The following is a 22,192-nucleotide window of genomic DNA, read 5'->3' as shown; positions in this document are numbered from 1 at the left end:
CCACAGCATGATGCACAGATGCGGAGAAGGTGAAGTTTGCCGCACATCACCTTGAAGGACCCACAGCATCATGGTGGGAGAATTTCACAGCCACTTTCCCTGTCAACACTGTCACATGGGACTAGTTTCAGCAGGCTTTTCATACTGCCCATGTTTCAGCAGGAGCTATGGCCATGAAGAAGCGTGAGTTTCGCAACTTGCGCCAAGGAGGACGGACAGTTGGCCAGTATGTGGAGGACTTTAGTAAGTTAGCACGTTATGCCCCAAATGACGTTGCTACGGATGCAGCTAAACAGGAGAAGTTTCTGGAAGGCCTGAATGATGAGTTGAGCATGCAGTTGATGGTAGCAACCTTCAACAACTACCAGGAGTTGGTAGACCGTGCTCTTATGATTGAAGGCAAGCAACAGCAAATTGAAAACCGCAAGAGGAAGTATGGACAAGGAAAGTACAATTCAGGAGCTCAGCAGAAGCCACATTTTACCCCTAGATCGGGAGGACATTTTCAGCATACCCATGGACGAGGTTGTAAGTGCATCTAGTGCCACCCCTAGTTGGTTTTGGAGTATTGACGACAAACCTAGTTGAGGGACTAATGTGTTTGTGAGAATTGCAGGATAACACAGGTAGAAGTCTCTCATTGGTTCGGTTTTCCTACCAGAGATGACCCCTAAAAATGTATGAAGACATGAAGTCAAAGGTGGTATATGAAGATATTCACATTGAAGACTATGACAAGAGAAGACACCACATGAAGCCTATGGAGCTCGAAGACTTAGATCTTTCGTAGTTCTTTTTATTTTGTGTTGAGTCATAGGAACCACCGTACTGTTAAGTGGGGTCCAAGAGAACCAGTCAGAATGACTGAAGTGATGCCTAACCAAAACCTATGTCTTCGAGTGAAGACTATGAGAGCGAATCTTGTCCAGAGTCGGACAAGTCAGCTTTGCTTGCAGCCCAAGCAAAGTTGCCGTGTGAGTTTGAAATCTGACCGTTGGAACACATGTCAGTTCCTTAGTGACCCAGGGCCATTTCGGACAAATCAGGTCGGGTTGCCAAGTGGCTATAAATAGCCCACCCCCTACAACCATAAACGGTTGGCTGCTCAGAGTAAGAGTACGGCTTTTGTCGTTTGAGAGCAACCCACCTCGAAGCCTTTGAGAGAGAACTCCTTGCGCGGATAAAGCCCTAACCACCCAGAGCCAAAGAGAATTAGGCATCACTTAAGTCTTCTTGTCTGTGTGATCTGAAGACTTATTACACTTGAGGACTGTGCATCCTCCAGCCGGTTAGGCGTCGCGTTCTGAGCATCCAAGAGACATTGTGGATTGCCGGTGAACGAAGTCTGTGAAGGTTTGGGGGTCTGCCTTGAAGACTTACTAGAGTGATTGGGCAAGGTCTGTGTGACCTTAGCTCAAGGGGAATACGGTGAGGACTGGGTGTCCTGAGCTGCGTGTTCAGGACTGGGTGTCCGGGACTGTGTGTCCTAAGGTTTAAATACCTAGCCGCCCTAACCAGACGTACAGTTGTCACAACAACTTGAACTAGTCCAACAAATCATTGTCTTCAACGAGTCACTGGTTTCATCTTCCCTTCCCTTTACTTACTGTTACTCCTTGTGAAGTCATTGTATGTTTGCACTATCTTTTGTCTTCACTGAGTGACTGCGTGTTCTGTCTGGCTTCATAATATCTTCCTACCTGATCCTTACTACATTGCTGCTATTAAGTCATTGTGCTTTCACTCTATTGAATACTTGACTATGGCTTGCTTAGTGTAGTCTACCTTCCGCTGCAGGGTAATAGGTTTATTTCTATCATTTGTCTTCATAACTTCCACATATTGAAGACTTTCATAAAAATCGTCTATTCACCCCCCCCTCTAGTCGATATAACACACTTTCAATTGGTATCAGAGCAAGGTGCTCCCTTGTTCTGTGTGATTCGGTTTAACCACCTGGAGTTTTAGCTATGTCGACTGCAGGGATAATTAAAGTCTCCGCTGCGTGCCCCGTCTTCGATGGAACTGAATATCCCTACTGGAAGAATAAGATGCGCATGCATCTTGAAGCCATTGACGTCGACCTATGGTATGTCGTCGAGAACGGTGTTCCCAAGGCTGGAGAAGGTGTCACTACTGCTGATGTCAAGAAATTCGTTCAACTGGACTCTACTGCCAAGAATATCATCTGTGGTCATCTGACCAAAGGACAGTATGGCCGTGTGAGTGCTTTGAAAACATCTAAGCTGGTCTGGGACTGGCTCTCCAAGGTCAATGAAGGCGTCTCAACCCAGAGAGATCAGAGAATCAGTGTCCTTCGCAACATCTTCAACCGCTTCAAGCAAAATGACAATGAGAATGTCTAGCTCACATTTGACCGACTCACTGACATCACAAATGAGCTTCAAGCCCTTGGCGCTACTGAGATCACCAAACATGAAGTCGTCAAGACACTACTGAGATCACTTGATAGTTCATTTGACACCCTAGCCCTGATGATTCAAGAACGTCCTGATTTCAAGACACTCGATCCGTCTGACATACTTGAGAGGCTCAACACACATGAGTTTCAGCTTTCTGAGAAAAGAGATATCTACGGTCCAAACTATGGGCGAACCTGTGCCTTGAAGGTAAAAGCTATCTCCTCATCTGAAGAAGAATCTGACAGCAGTTCGGATGATCCTGAAGACATTGGAAGGGAACTTGCTATGCTTGTGAAGAAGTTCCAAAAATTCACCAAGAAGAAAGGTTTCAGAAAGTCTTCCCGATCAAGCTCAAGGAATGATGAAGCTTCTGCTCACGACTACAAGAAGAAAACATGTCACAAGTGCAAGAAACCTGGCCACTTCATCTCTGAGTGTCCACAGTGGGACAATGAGAACAAAAAGAAGAAGAAGAGCAAGGAATATGACTCTGACGACAAGAAGAAGAAGAAATACTCAAAGTTTTCGTCCAAGTCTTCCTCAAAGTCTTCATCACACAAGAAGAGCTCATCTGGCAAGGCACGTGCGTTTGCTGGCAAGGAAATGGATTCAGAGGAGGAGTCCGCTTCTGAGGAGGCGGAGGTGGAGTCTGAGGAGGAGTCTGATTCAGGCGTCGCAAGTCTGGCTACAACATACGTTGCCAAGTCCATCTTCAACACTGAAGACAATGACTTCATCACCGACACCGACGCAAATGACAAGGACTACTCCGCTTCTACCTACTACTTCATGGCACGTAGTGCCAAGGTAAACACACGCACAACTCACTATCAAACATCTAGTGATGATGACTCTGATTGTGGTTCAAAATCCAGCTACAAAACACTTGCTAAAATTGCAACTGAACAACAGAAAGCTATGGAACATATTCAAAAACTGTTAGACAGAAGCGATGATCTATTAGGTGCTGAAATGACTCGATCTAAATCCTTAATTGAAGACATAAAAAATCTTCACATTAAGTATCAGGAACTTGAAAGTCGTCATGAAACTCTCTCAACAAGTCATGAAAAGCATTCCTATGATTATCTTCAAAGGAAGCAAGATCTTGAGAAATTGAGAGCGGCTCGTGAATATCTTCAAAAGGAAAACGAGTCACTTCGCGCCAAACAGATCAGTTCCGCTCAGGAAGGATTTGAACCACCATGTCTTAAATGCATTGAGCGTGATAATGCTACTTCTGTTGCTGAATGTTCTACTGCTACTGTTGTTGCAATATCTTCAACTGTTGATGTGTTAACTAACCCCTCTGCTGAGGATACCACTGCTATTGCTGATGAGAATGCTAGGTTGAAGACATTGCTTGAAACAGGGATGTACAAAAGTCTTAAAGGGCATCAGACACTATGTGATGTCCTCAAAAAGCAGATACTGAACCGAAACCCGAGGAAAGAGGGTGTTGGGTTCGTAAGGAAAATGAATGCTGATGGCTCTTACTGGAAACCTGAGCAGTACCCCAAAACCACATGGGTTGCTGCAAAGGAACTTTCAGCAGATCCATCCAATCTATCTGGCTTCACTTGTGCTAACCCCATTATCATTGATGAATCTCTTGATGCAAACTATAAATTGTTTAAGAATCAGAATGGTGAAGCGTTTGCCAGGTACATTGGTACTAATTGCAGGAATGGACCGTCTATGAAGAAAATCTGGGTTCCGAAAAGGTGTCTGGAGAATCTTCCTGTGAATGTCATCATGACACCTCACGTGAAGAAGACAAACCTCAGACCAAAGGCTTCATACGGTCCAAAGGCTTCATACAGACAGAGGACTCACCTGAGTCGCACTAACGCAAATGTTTTGCAGGGAAACCATACTCAGGCATATGAATATGAGAGCGGTTCATCAAACCGCCATGTTCATAAGACCAAGAACTATTCTGCTTATTCTTATGAGTACTATTGTCCGCCTGCAAGACTGTTTGCTAGGGCTCCAAAGCCAAAATTCTCAGATGCTGCACTTAGACTTATTGCTTCTAAGCCACCCTTGAATATGTGGGTGGCTAAGAAAGCTTAACTCTCTTTTGCAGGGAAAGGTCTCCAGTAGAAAACCAAAATCGCCTGACGCTATTGCTGGGGACCTTAAACATCTTGTAGGGCACAAGATCAAATGCCCGAATGGTCTTACTATGTACTTCGTTCCTGAATCGCTTGCTACTCTCCCTATTAGTCCTAGTCTGGATCTAAGCTTTCATAACCCATTGGTTCGTCAAATGTTTTTTCTTCACAATGCTCTTGGTGAAGCCTATCCCCCTAACTGCACTGTAGGGTACGACACGAGCGTCTTCAGAATGGATTATTGATAGTGGGTGTACTAATCACATGACTGGCAAAAGAAGCCTTCTTATGGACTCAACCTTACGTCCATCCGACAAGAGCCACATCACTTTTGCTGACACTGGTAAAAGTAAGGTATTGGGTCTAGGTAGAGTTGCAATCTCAAGGGATCAACACATGGATAAAGTCATGCTTGTTGAATCCCTTGGCTTCAACTTAATGTCTGTCTCAATGCTTTGCGATTTGAACATGATTGTAATATTTGGAAAATATCGTTGCCTTGTACTAGTGGAATCTGACAAGTCTCTAGTATTTGAAGGGTATCGAAAAGATGATTTGTACGTGGTAGATTTCTCAGCAGGACCACAGCTTGCCGTATGTCTTCTAGCAAAAGCTTCAGAGTGCTGGCTCTGGCATCGGAGGCTTGGGCATGCTGGCATGAGGAACCTCCACACCCTGGCAAAGAAGAAGCATGTCATAGGCATCGAGGGCATCAAGTTCAAGAAAGATCACTTATGTGGTGCCTGTGAGGCAGGAAAGATGACGAGGGCCAAACATCCCTCGAAGACAATCATGACCACTACTCGACCCTTCGAACTGCTTCACATGGATCTTTTCGGTCCCACTCATTACTCAACTCTTACTACTACTACTTGTCTCTATGGCTTTGTCATTGTTGATGATTATTCTAGATATACTTGGGTGCACATAATCCTTTACAAGACTGAAGTGCAGGATGTCTTCAGACGCTTCGCCAATCAAGCTAATGGGAACTGGAGATATTATACCTTCTGAAGCTCATCCTGAAGAAGAACTTATCATCTCAGCACCTGATTAACATGAAGACAATGCTCAGCCTGAAGACATTCCATCTAACAACGACAATGATCAGCAAGAGCAAAATCTTTGCCCTGTACATCCTCGCGTTGCCAATGAAGTGCAGATTGAAAGAATAATTGATAGCATCAATGCACCCGGTCCACTCACTCGTTCAAGGGAAACTCAGCTAGCAAATTTCTGTGGGCACTTCGCATTCGTATCAATAACAGAACCCAAGAAAGTTGAAGAAGCCTTCATGGAACCTGAATGGATTCAAGCTATGCAAGAAGAGCTTCAATAGTTTGAGCTGAATAATGTATGGGAACTAGTTAAGCGTCCTGATCCAGGGAAGCACAATATAATAGGCACCAAATGGATATACCACCACAAGCAATATGAGCATGGTCAAGTTTTCAGAAACAAAGCTCGTCTCATTGCTCAAGGATATACTCAAGTGGAAGGCATTGACTTCGACGAAACATTTGCTCCTGTGGCTAGACTTGAAGTCATACGCATACTGCTGGCCTATGCAAATCATCATAACATACTTCTATATCAAATGGATGTGAAGAGTGCTTTTCTCAATGGCAAGATTGAAGAAGAAGTGTATGTTGCACAACCACCTGGCTTTGAAGATCCAAAACATCCTGACATGGTATACAAGCTCAACAAGGCACTGTATGGCCTCAAACAAGCCCCTCGGGCCTGGTATGACACACTCGAATACTTCCTGAAGAGCAAAGGCTTCATACCTGGTTCCCTAGACCCCACTCTCTTCACGAAGACATATGATGGTGAACTATTTGTGTGCCAAATATATGTGGATGACATTATCTTCGGCTGCACCAATCAGAAGTACAGTGAAGAGTTTGGATATATGATGCAAGAGCAATATCAGATGTCCATGATGGGAGAGCTGAAGTTCTTCCTCGGTCTTCAAATACGACAACAACGCAACGGCATCTTCATATCTCAAGAGAAGTATCTCAAAGATTGCCTGAAGAAGTTTGGTATGCAAGACTGCAAAGGCTTCACGACACCAATGCCAGCCAAACATCATCTGGGTCCCGACGACAATGGTAAAGAGTTCGATCAAAAGGTATACCGCTCCATGATTGGTTCTTTACTTTATCTATGTGCATCTAGGCCAGATATTATGCTTAGTGTTTGCATGTGTGCTCGATTTCAAGCAGCACCAAAGGAGTCGCATCACTTAGCTGTGAAGCGAATTCTTCGATATTTGGCTCACACCCCAACTCTAGGATTACGGTATCCAAAGGGCTCAGAGTTTGATCTGGTTGGATTCTCGGATGCTGATTATGCTGGTGACAAAGTTGATCGCAAGTCTACATCAGGCACATGTCACTTTCTGGGACGATCACTTGTATGTTGGTCTTCAAAGAAGCAGAATTGTGTATCTCTCTCCACTGCTGAATCTGAATACATTGCTGCTGGATCTTGCTGCGCTCAGCTTCTGTGGATGAAGCAAACACTCAAGGACTATGACATTCATCTGAAGCAAGTGCCACTTTATTGCGACAACGAAAGCGCCATCAAGATTGCCAACAACCCAGTTCAGCACTCGAAGACAAAGCACATTGAAATTCGTCATCACTTTCTCAGAGATCATGTTGTGAAGGAAGATATTGATATCATACACGTCAACACTGAAGAGCAATTGGCAGATATCTTCACCAAGCCCTTAGATGAGAAGAGATTTTGCAAGTTACGGTGTGAGCTAAATATCCTGGAATCCTCAAATGTCCTGTGATCAGGCACACATCCTAACCCTTATGCATATTGATGACTTAGATGTGCAACACACGAAGTAAAGTATATCTTCAATCAATGAAGACATACATTCTAAGTGTGAATACATTAATGTGGAATTTGGCTTCGGAGCGCCACGATAATTGTGCGCCGTGTCTGGGTCTAATACTTCCTATACGGTGGGTAACGCCACCACCAAATGTTCTGTTTGAAGTGTTTCACTCATGGCGTTACAATTGCTATGTCTTCACATTTGGTTTGGCTTCAATCGCAACATATCTTCATGATTATCTTCACTATGTTGATTATATAGATATATATATATACTAGTGTTCTGTCCTCTACAGAATTCACTTATAGCTATGTCTTCTTGTTGAATCTTTTGAACTAAGTGAATGTGATCGGACCCTAACCTCTCTATGCTTTCTATCTCAAATTCTATCTCTCCAAATCATATGCATTCTATTGAAACTGTCGAATGTCTTCTCTGCATCCTTGTCAGCAGAAGATACAGAGACAACCATTAAGTCCGTTTTCAATGCTCATTCCTCCACATGAAACCCGGAGAAGTAGGAACGACCACCCGACAATCCAGGCGTGCATGGGACGTGGAACAAACCCCAAAATTCCGCATAATGGCCACGTGTTCCTCAGATGCGAATCGCCAGGGGCACCTGTGTAATAATGCAGTGCCGCCCCTGTACCTATAAATACACACTTCACAGCGGTCATTATCTCTTCTCCCACTCCCGCACGAACCCTAGCGCCACCGCTAGCCCTCGACGACACCGGCGAGGAAGCGCTTCGCTACCGCAACCTCTCTGACGCTGTCTTCACGCCGACCGCGAACATCGTCCTCTCCGCCGTCGCCGTAGGTGTCCTCCGTCGCCAAGTTAGGGCACGGAAGATCGAACTGCTCGGCCTCATCTTCCACTCCGTCTAGCAGTTCTTAGTGTGGTAAATAAAACTTCCTTTTTACAGCACCGTTGATCCTATGGCTTTGTCACTTTCTACCACAAGCAGTTTCTATTCACTCAAGTTAGATCTCTCTCATACTGCATCTCATAACATGCCTAGTATATTCACTTATGCTTCACAAAGTAGTTAGATCCCTCACTTGTACTGATCTGTGGATTCATACAAATCTGGAACCAACTCCTTATCTATGAGTGAATGTCTTCGCACGATGAGGTCAATATCTTCTAAACTGATTTATCTTCAAAATCTTCTGAGAATGCATATGACATCTTCCCCTTCCCTCGCACCTTAATGCTGTCACAGGTACATGTCTGTGGGAGAATCCTTTGGTTCTCATAGTCTGCATTCATTTGCAGAATTCTTACAGCATCACATAAATTCTCCCGAAGCCAGTTCATGTCTGTCCAGCAAGCGAAAACCTTTGAAGCCTTTGAACGTGTTGAAGCCTTTTAGTTTAAAGTTTATGGCTTCAGAGAAATCAGCAAGGAAGGGTGGCAGAAAGCGTCGTGGAGAAACATCCAGAGATCTGCCAGATGAACTCTCAGAACTGTACAAGACAAATCTTGAAGAGGATTACAATCAGCGCAAGACCCGAATCCAATGGATTCGAAGATATTGGGCAGAACCATGGTTCAAATACCGATTTGTAACCCAGGAATATGCTGAGAAAAACGGCATCAAGAGACCGTGGGGAGACATCCTATACAAGAATCTTCTACCCAGGTCCAGAGATGAAGCCATTGAACAGGGCTTCTATCCCTGCATGGTCCGTGGGCCACAGCCTGCTGATGCACACCCATCGTCACTACTATGGTGTCGTGACGACAATCTGTTCAAGCGCAACTTCCAATTTGCCCAGAACTCAGCGAAGCAAAACAAGAAGACATTGGGACTAGACTTCAACCCTGATCCCTCAGCTCCAAGGGCTGATGGCACACGAGATGCAGAACCCAATGTCATTGGTCCTTTCTACAACCTTGAAGGCCTCATCACCCACATCTTGGTTCAAGGGACCGCAGTGAATGAGCCTGCAGCTGACGCTGAATCAGATGAAGCGCCTGCAGTGCCGAAGCCAAAGCAGTTGAAGAAGCCTAAAGCTTCAAAACCTGCCCCTTCACCAAAAATCTCACGGGCGAAGCCACTGGCAACTGCACCTCCTGAAGACAGTGTGTAGTCCGAAGATTTATCACGCATGTCCAAGCCCCAGAAGGCCAAGATGCCTCTGCCACACACTGGCCAAGAGCTAACAGTTGCTGCCATTCTGCGCAATGATGCCATTGATCTGTCAAGTGATGAAGATCTTGCAGATGACGCTCTTGAGCAACTCATCAAGAGCAAAGAAGAAGCAGAAATCTTCAATGATCTGCCTCTCTTTGATGTGACAATCATCCACAACTTCATTGATGAGTGGTTTGACACGCCAAACATCAGCTTCGAAGATCTGCAACTACCCATTGGCCTCAGTGTCGCCTTCCAAGGCGCCATTGCTTCAGAGCTAGCTGTCGCCCAGCGCATTGTTGAACTGAAGCAAAAGATTGACTATGAAAAGGTTCAGTTAAAGAAGCATATGTCCAAGCTCAGCGTGCAAGAAGTGAAGAACTTCAAGATTATGATGCACGAGCTAAAGGAAGCCTTTCTAAAGAAACGTGCAGAAGCTCAGGGTTCGCGTGAGCACATGAAGGTTCTGGCTGACCGATGTGTGCAAGCCTACAATGAGGCTGAGAAGCGCAAGGCCCTTGGGCGTCCTGGCATCGACCCCAGGATGGCCGCAAAGAAGAAGAAGAAGCCTGCTACGGCTGAACCCGACGCACCAAGGCAGGAAGCAGTTCCGATTGTCTTCCCAACTAGAATGACTGGCTCGAAGCCAAAAAGCCGGTCAACCGCTTCAGAGCTCAAGAAGACGAGGACTGCTGAGGCTAAAGCCAGGAAGAGGAAACATCTTGAAGCCTCTCCTACTGCCCCCTCCAAGAAGAAGAGGAAGACCAAGAAAGATCAGGCTGCTCCCACAGAGCCTTTGATAGTTGAACCCATTTCTATGGTTTATCCTAACGCTGAACGCCAACTGACAATCCATGAGCCTGCTTCCACAGAGGCTCATGAAGCCGAAGACTTTCCAGCAGCTGATCCCATCGCTGCTGAAGACATTGGTCAACATGACCATGTAGAAGATGGTGCAGTCCTTCCTCAGCTCGAGAACAGCGAACTCATCAGCATTGGTCGTCCACTGACGCCAATTGCATAGAATGCTTCATGGGCGGATCACCCACAAGAGGAAGAAGACTTTGAGGCCCAGCCAACTCCAACTACACAGGCGTCGCCTGCGTTGCGCAGGCTTCGCAAAGGTCCAAGGCCTCAAGTCTCTTCTGAAGACAATCCGGCTGCATCAGCCGTGGAAGAAGTCCCACAAGTTCCCACTCCCCTGTCCCACCAAGAAGCAGTTCTCAAGGAGAACATGCTTGTGACCGACCCTCCAGCTCGTCAAGTGGAGGATGAAAATCTTGAAGCTGCCACCACCACCACCAATGAAGCCACTGGTAATGTGGAGCCCTCCCCAACGGAAGAAGAAGACAGCGAAGCCACTGATCCCGTCACTTCTGTTCCTGAGTCTGCTGCGGTCCCCAGTTCGACTATCATGTTGAGCACAGACCTTAGGTACAGAAGCCAATCCCAAGATTGCCAAGGTTCCCAGGTCCTGCATCAGCACCTGGATCCTTCAATATCAATGGCTTCAGAGCAGACAACACATTCTTCGATAGCTCCAGGAACCCCTACTAAAGGGAAATGATATCATCTGATCGGTTCTGGAGCTATCCGCATCGAAGCTATTACTCATGCATTCTTTACAACCAAGGTCGCATCTTCCCACACAAGCGCCTTGACATTGAAGCTATAGCTGGTCTGCCCTGTCTGGAAGAAGCTTTGGATTGCTTCAAGGAAGTTGGACTGCTGCCGTTCGTTACTGACCAAGAGCATTGGAATGAAGAGTTGTTGCTCCAATTCTATGCCACACTTCACATCCGCGGGTATAGCAGAGATCCGAAGACTTGGGTCCTGGAGTGGATGACTGGAAACGTTCATCACGAAGCCAAAGCCTTTGACATCATTGAGCTCACTGGTTTGCCCACTCCTGGCGATCTCTACGAGCATGGCTGTCAGCTGCACAGTGAAGCTATTGAGAGCATCTTTCAGAAGCCTGAACCTAATATGAGTCAGATGCTCAGCATGATGAAGCCATTGCCCCAAGATGCTGCTTATCCCACGGAGTTCTTCATTGAAGACCTTGAGTATCTGCCAAGAACTATTTATCACATCATCAGGCGAACTCTCTGGCCCATCAAAGGGCACTCTCCACATGCCAAGCTTGAGGGTGCAATGAAGACTTTGGTCTTCTATATTCTTCATGGAAAATGCTTCAATGCACAGGACTTCTTCATTCGCCAACTTGCTGCATCAGGCTCTGGTCTGTTTGGCTTGAAGTTCTATGCCCCATGGGTAATGCGGCTAATCAAACTTCACTCCGCTATCTCATATCAGCCATCTGCTCACAATCATCTGATTTTTCTGCCTGATGAGGATATCTCTATTGAAGCCATCTATCCTGAGCCTACCAAGGAACCTCTAAGTCTTCAGAATGCAGAGCATCAGAGTTTCTCTCAGAACATTGAAGGAGTTGAAGCAGTCACTCGTGTGTATCCTTTGGCTGGCACTACACGTGCACCACACCCTGCTTCCACTGAAGCCACTGATAGTACAACTGCTCCACGACCCAAGAAGCGCACTCGTGTTCTCAATGACAGAGAGCTTCTTGTGGCTCTTCATCAGAAATAGGATAGGCATCATGACTGGCTGAAACGTCAGATGTAAAGCCTCTTGGTGGATGTTAATCGCATTCGCAATCGTGCCACCAAGAATGCTTTCGTTGCCCATGAAACCTGTCGCCGCACAAGGAAAGGGCTAACGATGATGTGTTCTGAAGATGATCTTCAAGAGGATGGCTTCACTAAGCGATTCAAGTTTGACTCCACACCTCCTCGAAGGGCTGTGCTGCTACGAACTCCATCCCTTGAAGACTCTGAGTTCTCTTCCTCTGCTGCAACTGTGACTGCCAGAGTTATCGAGGATGAAGACGATGCTACTTCACCGCCACCTCCTTCAGCACGCTTCGACTCTGCTCTAAGCTCTTCAGCACCGCCAAACACCACCAACGACCCTGCTACTTCACCTACTCCTCATGGGAACGAGTAGATGCTCTATGTCCTCAAACCTTTTTGGTCCTTACTGACAAAAGGGGGAGAAGCATATGAGGTTGATAGTCTTCAAGCGGGTTCATATGGGCGGGTGCTTTATATTTTGCTTCGTGCTTACAACTCTCGTTTTGCTACATTTGGTTCTTTGAGTTGTAACACTTAAACTCGATGGTCGTCTGCTACTTATCTGCCACCTTGTTTTGCGATGATAAATTCCGCATGTGCGACGATAAATTCCGCACTTAGATCATTCTGCAGATGTCCATTTTCCATTATGCATGTCATTATCTTCATATACTTTCACATGCATAGTGGATTCTCGTCATAAGTTGAAGTGGATCTCCATAAGTACATCCTGCCATGTGCATTTGCATTCCAAAAGCAAATTACTTATATGCACATCTTCAGGGGGAGCCCTTGCAACTTATGAAGACAATTCCTTATCCGTTACAATTTCACAGATTATATTCCCCGTTGAAAACTTCAACTAGTTTGTCATCAATCACCAAAAAGGGGGAGATTGTAAGTGCATCTAGTGCCACCCCTAGTTGGTTTTGGAGTATTGACGACAAACCTAGTTGAGGGACTAATGTGTTTGTGAGAATTGCAGGATAACACAGGTAGAAGTCTCTCATTGATTCGGTTTTCCTACCAGAGATGATCCCTAAAAATGTATGAAGTCATTGAAGTCAAAGGTGGTATATGAAGATATTCACATTGAAGACTATGACAAGAGAAGACACCACATGAAGCCTATGGAGCTCGAAGACTTAGATCTTTCGTAGTTCTTTTTCTTTTGTGTTGAGTCATAGGAACCATCGTACTATTAAGTGGGGTCCAAGAGAACCAGTCAGAATGACTGAAGTGATGCCTAACCAAAACCTATGTCTTTGAGTGAAGACTATGAGAGCGAATCTTGTCCAGAGTCGGACAAGTCAGCTTTGCTTGCAGCCCAAGCAAAGTTGCCGTGTGAGTTTGAAATCTGACCGTTGGAACACGTGTCAGTTCCTTAGTGACCCAGGGTCATTTCGGACAAATCAGGTCAGGTTGCCAAGTGGCTATAAATAGCCCACCCCCTACAACCATAAATGGTTGGCTGCTCAGAGTAAGAGTACGGCTTTTGTCGTTTGAGAGCAACCCACCTCGAAGCCTTTGAGAGAGAACTCCTTGCGAGGATAAAGCCCTAACCACCCAGAGCCAAAGAGAATTAGGCATCACTTAAGTCTTCTTGTCTGTGTGATATGAAGACTTATTACACTTGAGGACTGTGCATCCTCCAGCCGGTTAGGCGTCGCGTTCTGAGCATCCAAGAGACATTGTGGATTGCCGGTGAACGAAGTCTGTGAAGGTTTGGGAGTCTGCCTTGAAGACTTACCAGAGTGATTGGGCGAGGTCTGTGTGACCTTAGCTCAAGGGGAATACGGTGAGGACTGGGTGTCCTGAGCTGCGTGTTCAGGACTGGGTGTCCGGGACTGTGTGTCCTAAGGTTTAAATACCTAGCCGCCCTAACCAGACGTACAGTTGTCATAGCAACTGGAACTGGTCCAACAAATCATTGTCTTCAATGAGTCACTGGTTTCATCTTCCCTTCCCTTTACTTACTGTTACTCCTTGTGAAGTCATTGTATGTTTGCACTATCTTTTGTCTTCACTGAGTGAATGCGTGTTCTGTCTGGCTTCATAATATCTTCCTACCTGATCCTTACTACATTGCTGCTATTAAGTCATTGTGCTTTCACTCTATTGAATACTTGACTATGGCTTGCTTAGTGTAGTCTACCTTCCGCTGCAGGGTAATAGATTTATTTCTATCGTTTGTCTTCGTAACTTCCACGTATTGAAGACTTTCATAAAAATCATCTATTCACCCCCCCCCTCTAGTCGATATAACGCACTTTCAGAGGTAGCTCGCACAATCACAATGGCACCAAGAATGGTAATGGGAACGGAGGAAGCAACAGCCAGAATCGCACCAACCCATCAACCCCAGCCAAGAAAGACCTGAGCCAAGTCACTTGCTTTAAGTGTTCGAAGACCGGACATTATGCCAATGAATGTCCTGAATTACAAAATGGAAATAGCAATGGAATCTCTAGGAAGAAGCCGAACCCTTTCAACAGGGGACAGGTGAACCACGTTAGCGTGGAGGAGATTGAAGCTCAGCCTGATGCAGTAATTGGTAAGTTTTTGGTTAAGTCATTTACTGCACTCGTTCTTTTTGATACTGGTGCATCGCATTCATACATCTCAAGGGGATTTTTGGATAAGTATAACCTGTCAACCCAAGCCCTTAGGTCACCCATGTTAGTAACCTCGCCTGGAGCAGAATATATGGCTAGTCGATGGTGTGATCGGTTACTGATGAAGACATGTACCTAGGGTAGGGACACGGACCTGACCAAAGAGTCCTACCCTAGGACACCCCTAGGAGAAGTCACCTTTCAATCGACTTGAAGGTATCCCACTCGACGGGTTTGAGACACTCGACCAAGAAGCTATCACTCGACCACGAAGCCAACCACTCGACTGCCAGAAGACCTGAAGTCACTCCGCAGGCAAACGGTCGGCTATTGAGTAGTCTTTATGGTCATTATAGCACTTTATTAGGGGCGTTACCAGTAACGCCCGACCCTAAATGTACCTTAAACCCTGCATTACTGAGGGCAGGAGGGGGCCGGCGAACTCTATATAAGCCACCCCCTCCTCAGTATGAAGGGTTCGCACCCCTGTATCCATACACGCATAATCCAGTCGACCGCCTCCGGGCTCCGAGACGTAGTGCTATTACTTCCTCTAAGAAGGGCCTGAACTCATAAACCTCGCGTGTAACAACTTCCCAATAGCTAAGATCTAGCCTCTCCATATTCACCCCCTACATCACTGTCAGAGTTAGAACCACGACAGTTGGCGCCCACCGTGGGGCAGGAATCTTAGCGCTTAGTTGGAGAAGTTGCGATCTTTTCCGATCCCTTTGATCATGTTTTCTTGCGGAGTTTTGGTGGAGGACCGCGAGATCCGTCTCGGCGCGCTCACCTTCATCGTCGATGACTCCGCCTGGCTTCAGGAGGCACCACTCGACATCGACGCGCTCCCCGTCCGCGGTGCGACGCACTTCCGCGCATGCATTCGTGGCGTCCTCCTACGGCAGCCATCGACTCAGTATCGGTCGGCCCCTGCGTCGTCTCCCCGCCCTGTCTCCCGCCAGCGCAAGTGCTTCGGTCGGTCAAGACTCCAGCGGTGGGTGAGGCATGTCGTGGCCCGCCTGTCGGCAGCCCCACAAGTCGCGGCAATCGAGCCCGATGAATCCCTCTGCGGCCTATTGGACCTGTCGACTGGCTCCGCGGAAACTGCATCCGAGTGCGACAGCAGCGACCTAGCGGCTGAGATTCTGGCGGTCGACGGAACGCACAGTCCTCCCGGTTTCCCTCGCGCTGATGGAGGCGCGGGTGGGGGCGATCCGTCGCATCCCCACGATGAGTATCTCCCCGAACCTCTCACGTCATTACAGCGAGAGGAGCTTCACCGCCGGAACATGGACGCGCTCCGCACTCCTATCGTCGGAGACACCCCCGAGGCCCGGGCCTTGGAGGACGCGCGTTTGGCCAACTTGGCCGAGCGCACTCGACTGGAGAATCTCCAGCGAGCACTCGACGAGCAAGCGCGTCAGCAGGCTCCCGAGTCTAGTCGACGCCAGCTCTTCCTGCCGACGCAGGTATATCGAACCCCAGTTCAGAATTTGGCCGCCGCGGCCCATATAGCAGAATCGATTCAGCCCTCCCAGTCGGAGGCTGGCAGGGGCTTGTTACAGATCAGAGCATTGCTCCGGGCGGCGGGAAACCAGAATTCCGCTGTCTCTCAGTCGCGGAATAGGATCCACAGTCGATCTGTCGCAACAGATACAGTCGAGTCAGCTCACAGCCCGAGATCGCCCCCGAGGCGTGAGGGACGTGGTGACCGGCGTGACCAGTACAGGAGGAATGAGCAGTATGATCACCGATTCGACCGTGATGATCGACGTCGAGTGCCAACCCCTCCCCCGAGGAGTGGGTCATATTTGCCTCGACGGCAAGATGACAGACGCCATCATAGTGTTGGGCAGAGGATTCTAGTCGACCCCAGAGACCCAGGCTTTGATGCGAGATCCATCCTCGTTCAAGGTTTGGTTGACAGGAACAGAGCTCATCGAGGAGACCACAACAGAGATGCGCCTGCCAGCAGTGGAGTACGTGCTTCAGGGCTAGAGTGTTTCAGTCGAGCCATCAGAGCCGCAATGATTCCTCCCAATTTCAGGCTGGTGACTGGAATCAGCAAGTTCACCGGTGAATCTAAGCCTGACACCTGGCTCGAAGATTACCGAGTGGCTGTACAGATTGGCGGTGGCAATGATGAGGTGGCCATGAAGCATTTGCCTCTCATGTTAGAGGGCTCGGCCAGAGCGTGGCTAAATCAGTTAGCACCCAGCAGCATTTACACTTGGGAGGACCTCTCCCGAGTGTTTATCACGACCTTTGAAGGAACATGCAAGCGACCTGTAGGCCTTACAGAGTTGCGTTCTTGCGTGCAGAAGCCGAATGAAACTCTGAGGGAATACATCCAGAGGTGGATCACGCTGCATCACTCGGTTGAGAATGTGCCAGACCATCAAGCGGTTTGTGCCTTCAAGGAAGGTGTCAAATACAGAGAGTTGAATCTGAAGTTCGGTCGAACTGGAGAGATGTCTCTGAATCGGATGATGGAGATTGCCACCAAGTACGCTAACGGAGAAGATGAAGATCGACTCCGGAGTGGCAAGCAGAAAGCAGTCGCCCAGGAAACCGGAGGCAATTCCAGTCGTAAGCAGAAGCGGAAGGCCGAGCCAGCCGCCCCTGGGGAGGCCCTGGCCGCAACCGAGGAAAATTTCAAGGGAAAACCCAAAGGCCCCTGGAAGCCCAAGAAAGTCAAGGATCAAGACGGAAATGATGTTTTGGATCTGCCATGTCACATCCACACCAAGAAGGATGAAGAGGGTAATTTTATTTACCCAAAGCATACCACTCGACAGTGCTGGCTCCTGATCCAGCAGTTCCAAGGAAAGCAGTCCAAGGATAAGGAAAAAGAGTCGGACAGAGTCGAGGACAAGGAAGACAGTGACGATGGATACCCCCAAGTCAATTCCACCCTGATGATTTTTGCCGATGTCGAAAGCAAAAGTCGACTGAAAGTCATTAACCGAGAGGTGAACATGGTTGCCCCGGCAACACCCAGTTACCTGAAGTGGTCTTAGACTGCCATCACATTCGACCAGTCTGATCACCCGACGCACATTGCCACCCCTGGGAGGCAAGCTTTGGTGGTCGACCCAATTGTTGAAGGCTCTCGACTGACTAAAGTCCTGATGGATGGTGGCAGTGGCCTGAACATACTGTATGCTAAAACATTGAAAGGAATGCGCATTCCGATGTCCAGGCTCAGCACCAGTAACATGAGTTTCCACGGAGTCATTCCTGGGAAGAAAGTCCAATCACTCGGCCAGATCGCTCTTGATGTGGTTTTCGGTGATTCAAAGAATTACCGCAAGGAAAAGTTGACATTCGAGGTTGTGGACTTCCAAAGTGCTTATCACGCCATTTTGGGCAGGCCAGCTTACGCACGCTTCATGGCCCGGCCATGTTACGTCTATCTCAAACTAAAGATGCCTGGCCCCAAAGGTGTGATCACTGTTAAAGGCAACCGAAAGAAAGCAGAAGAGTGTTTTCAGAAAGGCTCAAAGATCGCTGATGCTCAGATGGCAGTAGTCGAGCTGCAAGAGTACCAAAAGACTGCCAATCCGAGTGAATTGCTACGAGCCAAGAAGCCTGCTTCAGAATCAGCTTTTCAGTCGTCCGGTGAAACAAAGCCAGTCCACATTCACCCGACCGACCCCGATGCTACCCCGACTCACATCTCAACGACGCTTGACTCCAAATAGGAAGAAGCGCTCATCCAGGTCCTCCGTGAGAACTGGGACATCTTCGCATGGAAACCCTCTGACATGCCTGGAGTTCCCAGAGGGCTGGCTGAGCACCGTCTACGACTCGACCCGAAGTTCAAGCCTGTGAAAGAACATCTTCGACGGTCCGCCGTCCAGAAGAGGAAAGCCATTGGCGAGGAGGTGGCTCGGCTCTTAGAAGTGGAGTTCATCCGAGAGATTTACCACTCCGAGTGGCTCGCCAATGTCGTCATGGTCCCCAAGAAGGACAAGTCACTTCGCATGTGCATTGATTTCAAACATATCAATCGGGCCTGCCCGAAAGATCATTTTCCTCCTCGCATCGACCAAATAGTCGACTCGACTTCGGGGTGCGAGAGATTGTCTTTTCTAGATGCTTATTCTGGGTATCATCAGATCCGTCTGTATGGACCCAACGAAATCAAAACAGCTTTCATCACCCCATTTGGATGCTTCTGTTATGTCACCATGCCGTTCGTCCTCAAGAACGCCGGAGCCACGTTCATGAGAATGATTCAGAAGTGTTTACTCACTCAAATCAGTCGGAATGTGGAGGCATTCATGGATGATATTGTGGTCAAGTCACGCAAAGGTTCCGACCTGCGAGCTGACCTTGCCGAAACCTTTGCCAACCTCAGGAGGTATGATATCAAGCTCAATCCATCAAAGTGCACATTCGGAGTTCCAGGTGGAAAGTTACTCGGTTTTCTCGTTTCTGAACGGGGGATCGACGCCAATCCTGAAAAAGTTGGCACCATACTCCGGAAGAAGCGTCCCGTTCGCGTGCACGACGTCCAAAAGCTTATAGGCTGCTTGGCCGCCCTAAGTCGATTCATTTCTCGCCTCGGTGAAAAGGCGTTGCTCCTTTACCGACTGATGAAGAAGTCTGACAAGTTCGAGTGGACTCCAGAAGCTGATGCAGCATTTGTAGAGCTCAAAGCTCTGCTCTCCACCCAGCCAGTGCTTGCTGCCCCAATCAGCAAAGAGCCTCTGCTGCTTTACATTGCAACCACAGGGCAAGTTGTCAGCACAGTACTTACGGTCGAGCGGGAAGAAGAAGGAAAGGCCTTCAGAGTTCAGCGCCCAGTCTATTATGTGTCTGAAGTTTTGACACCTTCAAAACAAAGATACCCTCATTACCAGAAGCTTGTATATGGGATTTATATGACCACCAAGAAGGTTGCACATTATTTCTCTGACCACTCCATTACAGTCGTTAGCGACGCCCCACTGTCAGAGATTCTGCATAACAGAGATGCAACTGGTCGAGTGGCCAAGTGGGCGATTGAACTCCTTCCCTTAGATATCAAGTTTGAAGCAAAGAAGGCTATCAAGTCCCAAGCAATCGCAGATTTCATCGCCGAGTGGATTGAACAGCAACTTCCGACTCAAGTTCACTCAGAGCACTGGACCATGTTCTTCGATGGATCTAAGATGCTGAATGGTTCCGGTGCTGGGGTAGTTCTAGTCTCCCCCCGAGGAGATCAGCTCAGATATGTTCTCCAGATTCACTTCGATTCCTCCAACAATGAAGCAGAGTATGAAGCACTTTTATACAGGTTGCGCATGGCCATTTCACTCGGCGTCCGTCGCCTCATGGTCTACGGCGACTCAGATTTGGTGGTTAATCAGGTGATGAAGGAGTGGGACGTCAGAAGTCCAGCTATGACTGGTTATTGCAATGCAGTGAGAAAGCTAGAAAAGAAACTCGAGGGGTTAGAGCTTCATCACATCCCCCGACTGAAAAATCAAGCAGCTGATGATCTGGAAAAAATAGGCTCCAAGAGAGAAGCCATTCCCAGCAATGTGTTTCTGGAGCACATCCGCTCGCCGTCAGTCCAGGCGGATCCTTTCACAGAAGAAGCCCCACAACCGAAAAGTGCCACAGATCCAACTGAAGTCGAAGTTCCTGCTGTGGTCGACCTAATCATGGAAGTCTTGGCAATCACTCCCGACTGGACGATACCGTACATCGCGTATATCCTAAGGAAAGAGCTCCTGGAAGATGAGGAAGAGGCTCGACAGATCGTCCGCCGATCCAAGGCCTTCACAGTCATAAAGGGGCAGTTGTATAGAGAAAGCGCGACTGGAATCGGTCAGAAGTGCATAACACCAGAAGAAGGTCGGATAATCCTCGATGATATCCACTCGGGGACCTGTGGCCACCATGCGTCCTCTCGGACCATTATGGCTAAAGCATACCGAGCGGGATTTTACTAGCCTAGAGCAAATGAGATGGCAAAAGAGATAGTCGACAAATGTGGAGGCTGCCAGTTCTACTCCAACATGTCACATAAGCCTGCATCAGCCCTGAAGACCATTCCAGTCGTCTGGCCCTTTGCTGTCTGGGGACTGGACATGGTTGGTCCACTGAGAACAGGCAGGAGCGGATTCACGCATGTGCTTGTGGCAGTCGACAAGTTCACCAAATGGATCGAAGCCAAGCCTATCAAGAACCTCGATGCTGGCACTGCTGTTAGTTTCGTTAGAGGACTAACATTCAGATATGGAGTCCCTCATAGTATCATCACTGACAATGGGTCAAACTTCGATTTGGACCAGTTCAGAGCTTTTTGCGCCTCTCAAGGCACACGAGTCGACTACGCGTCGGTCGCGCATCCTCAGTCGAATGGACAAGCTGAAAGAGCAAATGGTTTGATTCTCAAAGGACTGAAGCCTCGGCTGATGCGTGATCTCAAGCATGCAGCAGGTGCTTGGGTCGACGAGCTTCCGTCAGTTCTGTGGGGATTGAGGACCACCCCTAACCGGTCGACTGGAAGAACTCCGTTCTTTCTGGTTTATGGAGCCGAAGCGGTTCTGCCAAGTGATCTTCTTCACAACGCGCCCCGAGTCGAGCTTTACACCGAAGATGAAGCAGAACAGGCCCGGCAAGAAGCAGTCGACCTCCTAGAAGAAGAGAGGGAGATGGCCATGATCAGATCGACCATTTATCAGCAAGACTTGCGTCGATTCCACGCCCGGAATGTGAAGAGTCGAGCCTTCCAAGAAGGAGATTTGGTCCTCCGAGTGGATCAATAGAAATCACAAAAGCTTGCTCCTACTTGGGAAGGCCCCTTCATCATCACCAGAGTCCTCCACAATGGAGCGTATCACCTCTACAATGTTGATCGCCAGATCGACGAGCCTCGAGCTTGGAATGCGGAACTACTCCGCCCCTTTTACACTTGAGCTCTCCCTTGGACGAGATGTAATAAGAAAAATTCCTGCAGTTCGTTTTTATCAAAGGCAAGAGTGTTCCATCAATTGTTGTCACTTTTGTTTACATACGGAATCCCCCAGTGGGTGACTTAGCTGCGAATCCGTTTCGCCTAAGTTTGAAAAAATCCTACCGAGTGGAGAGCGATCCTCCCACTCGGGGGCTTAGCTGCAGTCCAGCACTCGCCTAAGTTCTCTCACCTAGAGACTTAGCTGCAGTCTGGCACTCGCCTAAGTTTTAAAAAAAATCCTACCGAGTGGAGAGCGATCCTCCCACTCGGGGGCTTAGCTGCAGTCCAGCACTCGCCCAAGTTCTCTCACTTAGAGACTTAGCTGCGGTCCGGCACTCGCCTAAGTTTGAAAAAATCCCACCGAGTGGAGAGCGATCCTCCCACTCGGGGGCTTAGCTGCAGTCCAGCACTCACCTAAGTTCTC

Source organism: Triticum aestivum, chromosome 3A, assembly GCF_018294505.1.
Source record: "Triticum aestivum cultivar Chinese Spring chromosome 3A, IWGSC CS RefSeq v2.1, whole genome shotgun sequence".
NCBI classification, from domain to species: Eukaryota; Viridiplantae; Streptophyta; class Magnoliopsida; order Poales; family Poaceae; genus Triticum; species Triticum aestivum.
Note: the sequence above shows the minus strand (reverse complement) of the source record.